At 45.6% G+C, this 7,879-nt stretch overlaps 1 long non-coding RNA gene across 1 annotated transcript; it reads left to right on the forward strand.

Moving 5' to 3' along the window:
• The first annotated feature begins 2,342 nt into the window (after positions 1-2,342).
• On the forward strand, positions 2,343-3,828 carry LOC123391272. Its single transcript, XR_006605904.1, has 2 exons — positions 2,343-2,401; positions 3,547-3,828. It is a non-coding gene; the product is annotated as an uncharacterized LOC123391272 (long non-coding RNA).
• Positions 3,829-7,879: the final 4,051 nt, after the last annotated feature.

The raw sequence follows: 7,879 nt of genomic DNA on the forward strand, positions 1-7,879 counted from the left end.
GGGAACCAAGGCTGGAGCTGGGAGCACAGTTCGAGCCCTGCCTTCTCCACGACCACAGTTTCCAGAGATTGCCTCCTTCTCCCTCTATCTGCTACCAGAGGGAGACCCCAGACAGACCGAACTTTCCCATAGAAATGCAAATGTCTCTTTCAAAGTAAACACAGGATTTCAGAGCTTTTCCTTTATCTGCTGTTTCTTTAAAATACTAGTCTGAAATAATCTTTAGACCAAGGAGACACATTTTAGGGTGACAAATTGCTCCGTTTCCATAGGTAAATGTTTATTTCCATAACTACCTGCCACACAATTTCCCAAAGTGAATGTATTTACCCTCCAATCAGCAATATGAGAATTCTTTTTTCTTTTTTTTTATATGACAGATTCCAAGTAGGCAGAGCAGCAGGCAGAGAGAGGAGGAAGCAGGCTCCCCACTGAGTAGAGAGCCTGATGCAGGACCCTGGGATCATGACCTGAGCTGAAGGCAGAGGTTTCACCCACTGAGCAACCCAGGCACCCTCAATATGAGAATTCTAATTCTTAGCATTCTCACTGAAAGTTGGGGCTATACTTTTTATTTTATTCATTCTAAAAAATATTGAGTGCTTTCTCAACTGTAAAATAGGAAAAGGTCTTACTACAGTTGTTCTGGTTCCTGAAAAGGAAGCCACTTAAAAACATCAAGTGGTTTTGGAGGCAGGCCCCTGGCCAGGGCGGCCTCCTCCATTAAAAGATGGCGCCTGGCTAGTTGCCAGGTTAGGATTGCCTCGTGAGACTAAGCAGAACACCCAAAGAGGAAGTAAACAGCATTGGTTGCTAGCGAAGTTGTTCATTTAGGTGCACCGCCTGATTCGCTCCCTCCTGTACCCTGCTCGCTGATTGGTCATGTAAGCGTATATAAGTGTGTAGACTTGCGGAAATAAAGAGAGAAGATGCATCCAAACTAGGGTTCTTGTCATCCTTGCGGGCCGAGGGTGATAAATGGCGCCGGCACCCAGGAACTAAAAAAAGGAATCTTGCAAGGTAATCCTCAGGAAAGCGGGGAGTAAAGGTCCACAGGTAAGCGGGGACATTAGCCACGTTCAAAAGTGGGAATTCCGTGGTAAAGCGGGGAGTAAAAATAGAAAAACCTTGCAAGGGAGAAGTCCGCAGTATGTGGGGTAAAACCACGACAAAGGTGGTGGGAAACTTGTACAAGACCGCAACAAGAAGCGGGGCAGCCATAGAGCCGGGATTAACATGTACAAGTCCGCAATAAGAAGCGGGGCAGCCTTTGAGCCGGGATTTAGCAAGTCCGCAATAAGAAGCGGGGCGGCCTTAGAGCCGGAATTTAGCAGCGAGTCTTTAACATCTGCGTCTGTTGTCTGTGTGTTCATAATGGGATCTGAAGGGTCTTTTTAGAAGACCTGCTGAAAGCCAATGGAACTCCACTAAAAGCAAAAACTGCTCGGGCCTTTTTGAATACAATGGAAAAGGCGGCTCCATGGTTCCTAGATGAAGGCTTGCTAAACATACCTCAATGGGACCACTTAGGGGAGGATTTGAAGAAACAGGATGCTTTAACTCTTCCGCCTCAAATTTAACATAACAAAAGCACAGGCATGGGACATAGTAGTCTCCTGCAGAAATTGCGTGATCTTACTATCTGCACCATCCTTCGGGGTTAATCCTAAGGGTTTGTTACCTAATCATATATGGCAAATGGATGTCACACATGTTTCAGAATTTGGAAAGTTAAGATATATTCGTGTCTCTGTAGATACCTGCTCTGGAATAATTTTCGCCTCAGTGCATGGGGGGGGGGTAGAAATCCAGAGATGTTATCGCCCATTGCCTACAGGCTTTTGCGGCATGGGGAAAGCCACGCCAATTAAAGACAGATAATGGTCCAGCCTATAGCCCACAACCCTTTAAAGCCTTCCTACAACAACCTGACATTGACTCGATACATGGAATACCCTATAACCCACAAGGACAAGGTGTTGTGGAGCGCGCGCATCTTACAATAAAAAATGGGCTTTATAAACAAAGAGGGGGAATAGGGGACACCTTCAGGTCCCCTAAAGATAAGCTCAACACCATTCTCTTTATTTTGAATTTTTTAATGTTGGACAAAACGGGTAAATCAGCTGCAGACAGACATGTAAGTGATGCTGCTGCTTCCCCTAAGCCTTTAGTACTTTGGAGAGACATCCTCACAGGAAAGTGGAATGGACGAGATCCAGTGTTAGTATGAAGTAGGGGGTCTGTATGTGTTTTTCCACAGGAAAAGGAGGCTCCAATTTGGATCCCAGAGTGGCTGGTGCGTGCAGCCTTGCCTCCAAACACCAGTCATGATGCTGAAGATGCTGATGATAACTCTGGGGATGCTACACCTCCTGCGGCAGACTCAAGGCAGAGAGCTGTGAGCAGTGGTTAAAGCATGGCCATATCCTTTACCAGTGACTAACTCTTCTCTCATATTCCCTCCTCTCTCTTTGATGCATGGCAGGTCTGTAACTTGCTAGGAGCATGTACTGATATCTCAGCAGTGTCCATGTTAACAAGTGGACATATGGGGGGCCCTATTGGGACTGGGATGTATAGTACCCTTCTCGGCAATTTATGTAACTCCCATAGCTTATACTAATATGAGTGACTTACAGAATGTCTCCCGACAGCTCTCCCAATACTTGCGGGGGAATTAGTCCGCAGAATTCCAAAACTATACTCAGCACCTGCTACTAGGCATAACAAGGATAAATAACACCAGAGGTGAGCTTGCAACCCTCCCAGAGATAATCAAAACATTGCAAGATGTGTTAACCTTTATGAAACAATGCGCTAGCATAATTGGTCTGATGATAATCCTCGTAGTGGGCTTGATTCTGCTAGTAAGGAAACTGCAAATTTGGAGGCGAAAGCAACCTAGGCAACAGCAAGCCATGGTGCAGGCCTTGTTAGCCATCGAGGCTGGAACATCGCCCCAAGTGTGGCTAAGTATGCTGGATCGGTAGTCAACGACGGGTAAGATTGGTGGGGGAAATATACCAACCTAAGACAGGAGGTAGATCATTGATACCTGCCGTCTGATGACGGGTAAGGATATTCCCCGCCACTGACAACCTAAGACAGGCATGATCCCTGCCATAAAAGAAAAAAGGGGGAGATGTCGGAGGCAGGCCCCTGGCCAGGGCGGCCTCCGCCTGGCTAGTTGCCAGGTTAGGATTGCTTCGTGAGACTAAGCAGAACGCCCAAAGAGGAAGTAAACAGTATTGGTTGCTAGCAAAGTTGTTCGTTTAGGTGCACAGCCTGATTCGCTCCCTCCTGTGCCCTGCTCGCTGATTGGTCATGTAAGCGTATATAAATGTGTAGACTTGCGGAAATAAGGAGAGAGAAGATGCATCCGAACCAGGGTTCTTGTCGTCCTTGCGGGCCAAGGGCGATAAAGTGGAACAAATATCCAAATGGCTGCATCAATGTTTCAGCGAACTCCGGGATAAGCTAAGCAACTTTCTTTCCCTCTCTTAGGTAAACCTCCCCTCTTCTCATCTCATCCCCTCATTTCAGGAACCTGGTTCCACCCTGACAGCATGATCAACATGGCTGGCAGCACAGACACAATTCCTCTGGAAATCGGCCATTATCCAGCATCTCCCTACAGAATCTCAGCCCCTTACTCTAGGTGGGATGCAGTCTTCATGGCCCCAACCTACTGAGGCCTCCTTGGCTGGCAAAGCAATGAAGCTCCGGCTGCCCGTGATCCCCAACTCTCTGCATGTTCTGTATTGGGGCTTGTTAGGCCCCCCCAAAAAAATGGTTCCATGATTAAAGGAGTGAGACTGATATAAAGCCAAGGTCAAGCAAAGCTTTATTCCATGCCAAGTATCAAGAATCAGACCGAACATTTGGGGACACACCTCTTAAAAGAGAGGGCAACCTTTCTCTGTTGCACATACTAGCTTTTAAGGGCAAAGGCCATGCGGTTGGGCCTGGCCATGTAGAGGTGGCCAATGAAACTGTAACACAGAGAAAGCTGCACAGTCATGCTAGGTGACCAATTGAATGACCACTTACTCTAGCAGACATTGGAACCAGCCTATCACCTTGGTCAGAATTGGTGCCCAAAAGGGGCCCAAAGGGCAGGGCCCATACTCCTTGGTAACTAGGAAGAAAGTACGCATCCCCCACTGATCGGATGTCTCCACCTGGCCTGACCCATTCTAGTATTTGAGCTTTGGTACCTGGGGCTGGTTTCCAGGACATGTTTTTAAGTAAGTCCCCTGGGGGAAGGGGAGCAGGGACAGTTTAAGGGTTAAACAACAAGGTTATTGTTTAACCTTAATGGAAGCCTCTTGCTAAATAGGTCCTTACAGGCTGAAGTGTGGAGGTCAGTTAACACAACAGAATGAATGTGAGGAGAGGAAAATTTGTTTTCCTCACTCCATTCTCCATTCGTTGCTTTGCCGAATACTTAAATTGAGGTAAGACAGATTCATGAGGAAAAAAAAACTCTTAATTATGAGAGCCTGAAAGACATGAGGCTCAAACACAGGCAATGGAAGCTTGCATGCCACAGTGACTTAAAAAAGGGACGGAGGGATTTAGAATTGCAAACACGGGTCATAAACTCACAGGAGAATGGAAAGATGAAATTGACATCGAATAATGCTTTGCCCCTCCAGGTAGACAACTCTTGAGGATGTAAAAAGTTAATCTTTGGTGTCAGCAGTCTTTCAGATTGAGGTCCACCATCTAATCATTTCTTGGTATGTATCGCAGACAAAGAGGGTAATTTATACCCTCCTATTTCCACATACTTGGTATTTTTGGCGCCTGCGGGAAGCAGGGAACAGAAAAGAACCCAGAAGAGCCCCAGGGCAGGAGTTGGGACTCCTTAGCTCCCTAGGTCAGCCATCTTGGAACACAGGTTTTCCTTATCACTACAAGACAGTTTTCTTCCTCACTTTACGCATGTCCTACTGATTTACAAGGAAGAAGCTTTCTTATCGTATCTATAGCCTACCTATCTATAGCCTACCTTCCATTAACTCAGACACATGAACTCAGTTTCCTGAGGCCCTAACATCACCCTCTCCTCCACAAAATTGAGGGAGGCTGAGGCAGAAGGAAAGGTATATAAAATTAAATCCCTTCTAAACCTGAAACCAAACCACAAGGAGGTGTGATAGAAGAATACAACAGTCCTCCAGGAAGCTGGCAAATGTCTTCATATCCTTAGCTCACTGGAGGGAAAAACAGCCTTTGCTTGACAATAACTAGGTCCCCTTTCTCAAGAGTCTTCTTTCCCATATGACAGTCCTTCTGGACACCCCGTTTGTCCTCAACTCCCCAGCTCCCAATTATATAATCAGTGACACATCAGGAAAATGAGCAGCTCTTTCTGCCTAGGGGTCCTGTCCTAGTACTTTAAGAAACCACTGATTTACACCAAAGACATCTCAATAATTCTTTCTTGGTCATCAGCTCCAGATTCCACCCCACTGAACCTCACCTATATTCCAAAACTCCGTCAAGTTCCATATTGCTTATTGGTGGATGGACAGAGTCATGGGAGCCTATAAGAACGTAGCAACCAGCACTTATCAGCACTTGCTAGATCCTTATCCTAACTATGCAGGCTGTAAGTCAGCCTTTTGGGCTAAAAGTGAATGTTTTATTTCTATGTCTCATCTTTTCACCAAGTAACAATTTTCTGTCCTTAAGTTACTTTTTTGTAGCTCCAAGTTTTCTTTAGATTCCACTTCATTTGCACATAGTATTAGTTACAGCAGGAGAATTTCTATTCTCCACTTATATACAACACCCAGCAGTCATCACGGTGTGCTACTTAACCCATCACCCATTGCATCCACCCCTCCCACCCACTCCCTATCCAACCACCCTTAGGTTGTTCTCGACAGTTAGAAGAGTCTGTTCTGTGAGGGCACCTGTGTGACTCAGTCATTGAGCATCTCCCCTCAGCTCAGGTCATTATCCCAGGGTCCTGGGATCAAGACCAACATTGGGATCCTTGCTAAGTGGAAAGACTACTGCTCCCTCTTCCCCTGCTTGCATTTCCTGACAAATAAAATCTTTTTAAGATTACATATATATATATATTTTTTTTTTAAGATTTTATTTATTTATTTGAGAGAGAGACAATGAGAGAGAGCATGAGCGAGGAGAAGGTCAGAGAGAGAAGCGGACTCCCCGTGGAGCTGGGAGCCCGATGTGGGACTCGATTCCGGAACTCTGGGATCATGACCTGAGCGGAAGGCAGTTGTCCAACCAACTGAGCCACCCAGGCGTCCCTAAGATTTTATTTATTTATCTGACAGAGAGACATCACAAGTAGGCAGGGAGGCAGGCAAAGAGAGAAGGAAAAAGCGAAATCCTTATTGAATATGGTGCTTTCAGTTTGCGGTGTAGAGAAATAAGGCATCTGACTGGGAAGATCTCACAGTAAGTAACATGACATGTGATGAAACCAAAGAAATTTGTTACTTGAATTGTATTGTAACGTTATTTTGGTGAGGACTAGTCCTCTTCTGGTTATAAGTCACGGACTCTGAGAGGGTGTGTGATCCTGCTTCTGTTTGTGTGCCTGAAGTTGTTTTTTGGCCACCAATGGTAATCAGTGCTTCTGATCTGCACCCCAACTTGCAACACTTGGGCTGGACTGTTTCAGGCAGAAATGCTCACTGCCTCTCACTGCTGAACTGCTACTCTAACAAATCTATGCCATGGAAAGAGGTAGAGCCTAGAACTACACTTATTACCATGCTGAGGAAAGGGAGGAAGGTACCGCACAGCAGTGTATCAGCTTCCCTGAAGGATCACCCAACCACACTGGATCTGACCTTGACTAGGTGATCTACATAGGAAATAGGGAGCAACCACAGCACATGCCTTGCTTATCTGGCCTATTTCACTGTCCAGATGGCTTCTTCATCTCAAACATCTATTCTACCATGTGACATTTTAAAGCTGCCCACATGACTGCATCATCCAACAACCTCCTTCATCCCTTGTCATGGATCTAGGCAGGGATAGTACAATAATCACTGACATCCAACAGTACTAGTCTTCAGGAAGACACAGGAGGTCGATCAAATCAATAAAATAAAAGAGGACTTCCCTACTCCCGAGAAACCCACATTTTCCATTTCTTTTCCCCATTACATGTATTCATCAGATGACACCAGCAAGAGCTGCCTGTGCCTTTGCAGTGACTAAAGGGAGCCAACTCTGCCTCTCTCCCTACACAGGAAAGAGTTCCTCACATTTCCTTTCAATAGGTCTTGTCTTTCTCTCGAAGGACGGTGCCTTCCTCAAGTTTTACTTAGATTCACATCCCACATCATTCATGTTGGAACTAATACCCATTGGCTTTCCATCTGTCTAATCTCAATGAAGCATTTTCTGAGGACACTCTTTCCATAGCACAGGCAAGAAAGAATGGTTGTGGTGCCTATGTAGCTGGAAAGAAAAATGAGGGCGAATACAACTGGAAATCGGGAAATAACTTCTACATCTAGGGAGTCACTAGGGAAGCTCAGGACAATTCTCCTCTACACGCTAATTCTTCATCTTATATTTTTTGTCTCTTCCCTGGGCTACCACATGATTCCTATTGGGATAGATTTCTGTTTCTTATGGGGTATCTATGACACACATAACATGGTCATATGCACATGTGTACCTCATAGACACATCAAAATACCACTCAGTGTAGGACATGGGGCACATGCTTTCATTTGGGGCCATGGTGCAGTGCTAGAGAGTCCCAAGTCTAAGTCCAGAATATGCCATCCTGACTAAAACAGATTTAGGGAAGGCCTGGGGGAGGGGGAGTGTTCTCTATGGGTTATGGGAGGGAAGGCATTGCAAGAAATAGAGA

The sequence above is a fragment of the Mustela putorius genome, unplaced genomic scaffold (genome assembly GCF_011764305.1).
Source record: "Mustela putorius furo isolate JIRA1106 unplaced genomic scaffold, ASM1176430v1.1 tig00000196_pilon_pilon_pilon, whole genome shotgun sequence".
NCBI classification, from domain to species: Eukaryota; Metazoa; Chordata; class Mammalia; order Carnivora; family Mustelidae; genus Mustela; species Mustela putorius.